The sequence below is a fragment of the Octodon degus genome, unplaced genomic scaffold (genome assembly GCF_000260255.1).
Source record: "Octodon degus isolate 3935 unplaced genomic scaffold, OctDeg1.0 scaffold00270, whole genome shotgun sequence".
NCBI lineage: Eukaryota > Metazoa > Chordata > Mammalia > Rodentia > Octodontidae > Octodon > Octodon degus.
In genome coordinates, this window is record NW_004524846.1 from 824,302 (window position 1) to 827,411 (window position 3,110).

Sequence of the window (3,110 nt, forward strand, 5' to 3'; positions counted from 1 at the left end):
TTATCAATATAAAAGTAAGTTTACTTAAAATCAGCTCAGTCATGTACTTAAAAAAGCTCACAGCACCTGGTCAGCAGAGCCCCTTCCCGTGCAGGTGCAGGCAGCCTGCAGCCCCACTCTGGACACCGTGCAGGGCAATCTGGGAACTCACTGGTGATGTCCTCGGGACACCCGGAGGTGGTCACAAACAAAACCGTTCTTGCCTGGATGAGGTCGCGGAATTCACATAAAGACTTCATAAAATGTCTCTGAAGGAAATCCTGGTCCTGTCAGAAGAGTTCCATCACTTCAATTGAATATAATCCTCCATTGTTCTTTTCTTGATTTAATTTCTGCAGCTCCGGGAAACTTACTTCAATCTTGTTGAGCTCAGAATAAACACTTATGTGGGATTTCACAAACCTATAAAGGTTTATCAGCAGCCTTTTTGCTTCTGGTGTTATTGAGACAACAGTAAAATTAGCATCTAGAAGCAGACATATCCAATCCATAATCTGGCTCATGGTCAGAGAGTGTACTCCAGGATGAGCCAAGGGAACGTTCTTGCTGCACTTCAGATAAAGGAAGGACAGATACTGGAGAAAGAGTGTGATATGCTGGGCTGGGATATCCTCCAAGTGAGGCAGAAGAAATGTGTCACTGTATGCTGAACACAGAATGCCATCTAGGAGGGCTGCTCCATAGAGCGTCACCCGGCAAGGGGTGAGCGCCACTGTCGGCTCCTGGGGTCCGCATTTAACTCCCATTTGCAGTTGCTGTCTTCAGGACTGAAGCCATTTTCGAGAATTTTTGGTTGTTCTTCCGTTTTCCCGTCTTGTTCAGTGCCACTTAAGAAAGTCTTTAAGCAAGCCTGTGTGACAGACTCGGGAATATCCGGGACCTGCTGCAGCGCCTGCGCACCCGCTCTTTCTAAGGCAGCGTCCATTAAGCCAGGCACAAGCTGTCGGAAAGCGCGAGGAGCCTGGAGACGCTGCATGAGCATTCAGGACTCTTCCCAGGAGTCCCGCTGTGATGTCCCCAGTGAGGGCGTGAGAGTCAGGCGTCCACTTGGCCACAAACTCACGGAGCTCTACCTCGGTGTGCTTTTCCGAGCCACTCTTCATAGTTGATAAAAGTTGTTCAGATGCTGGAACTTCTGGCTAAAAACTTCCTTCATTTTTTTTTTTTTTTCTTAAAATTCTTCTTAACTGCCTTAAGTCCTGGGATCCGTGTCCACATCCCTGAGCAATTTCCCAGCTTGCAAAGTGGGGCAGGCGTGGTGTGAGCGCCCGGGGCCCAGCGCGCTGCAGTTCCCCAGCGCTCCAGCTCGCGAGGACAGCCACACCTGCGCGGAACCGCAGCCGGGTGTTCTGCACAGGACCGCACCTGGCCGCGCCCCTTGTGGTAACTCTTTTGAAGTCTGTAGCTTTTGGAATTTGATGTTCCGTACCGAAAGGCATCCCTTAGAAGCTGGCAGTGGAGGTCTTAAGACCACTACACGGTCTTGATCTGGGGCGGTGAGTGTAACACATTTGGAGGATTATCAGACGCAACAGCCTTGAGCAACAGTGATGCACCTAATCTCTGATTTTTTTTTTTTTTCCTGTATCACTCAGATATACTGGAATCAAGGGTTCGTATACACATCCATCAAAGCTTAGTGACATTAAAGAGATAAACTTCTGATCCACTTAAACCGTAAAACTCAGTGTAACACATTTTTTCTTCTTGTCCAGACCAGAGTGTACTTGCTTAAATTCTGTGTGTGGAACATTTGTACATAAGCATGGTGATTTCCATCTTTTTCAGTAATAAAAACTAAGTCAGGATGCCTAAATACCACGGAAAATTTAGTCCACTTAATCACTTCTCCATCCGAGAGAACGGTCTCTGTCTTCTGCTGGGACTCTGGGAGCAAGCCTCCAGGCCCGGGGCAGCACCACCCCTGAACAGAGCCGCGAGCTCCGCCCCTTGTGCCGAGTGCACCCCGCGCAACTCAGCCACCAGTGTAGCTTTAAGTAGTTTATCCAAGTTTACATCTTCACTGTTCCATATTCATAAAGCCTTGTTATCATATATAACAATATGCTCTCCAGTTGGAAAATTGCACTCAGTTGGGCGTGTTATAATTTGCCCTTGTTCCACTGACCAGCTCCTCAAGGGTTTCTAATCAAGAAACCTTCTAGAGGACGACAGTGCTGCTTCTGTCTGTCACAAGACAATAGTCTGTTTTGCCGCTGGGTTCTACACCTAGGCGTCTCTCGGGCCTTGCACCCAAGCTTACCGCAAACCACATAAACTCTTCTTCCAGGGCTACCATTTTGGGCATGCCCACTGTTCAACTCTTGACTTACATGCCCCCCTAAAATTTGACATTATGTGATCGTGTCATCTTAAATTGTATCTCTCACATTCTTCTGGAATTCCATACATCTCTTTATTATGTAATTTCCCTCCATAGTGTTCATTACTCAATACCACCACTATTTCAATTTTTAGTGCTTCCTTTCTCTACTTTTCCCAATAGAATGTGAACTTCTAAGGACACAAACTGCTATTTATTCATTCACCGCTTCTTCCTTAGCACCTGGGGATGTTTCTGCCACACAGCAATTGCTCATGCAGTTGCTCATTAAATATTTGTGAGTGAATATTTGAAGGAGCAAGATAAATATGAAAATGGATTTGCATTGAAATATGCACCCTGAACTGGAGAAGTTTCACTTCATGGGTGTTTAGGTCCTCTTGCAGAGCTAGGTAATTTATAATTCAGATGCAATTTTAAAATGCTAAGGGAAATCACATTTCTGGGTTCTCTAAATTCCTAGGAACTGGGTATATGCCTGAAAATGAAGAACCCTTTCAGGCAGGCACACTGATAGCACAAAGACACTGCCATTAGTAGTCATGGACGTAATAACCACAACAAAATGAAAAGCAATGCAATAAAAAAGAGTCCAGGTTCTACTAAAGAGAGGACAAGCAGACCTTCAATATCTCTTCATGCATAAAATTTTACTGTTCTGTACAAAAACTGACAACCAAGTTGAAGGCGTGAGGCATCAAAAATGCACACATTTTTATGTACTATTTCATAGGGAAGTAAAAGAGCAATTATGCATTGAAAAACC

General features: G+C 45.2%; 1 pseudogene; it reads right to left on the reverse strand.

Annotated features, from left to right (window-relative positions):
* Nucleotides 1-269: 269 nt before the first annotated feature.
* Nucleotides 270-2,299, reverse strand: LOC101585967 (annotated as a pseudogene).
* Between the last annotated feature and the right edge of the window lie 811 nt (nucleotides 2,300-3,110).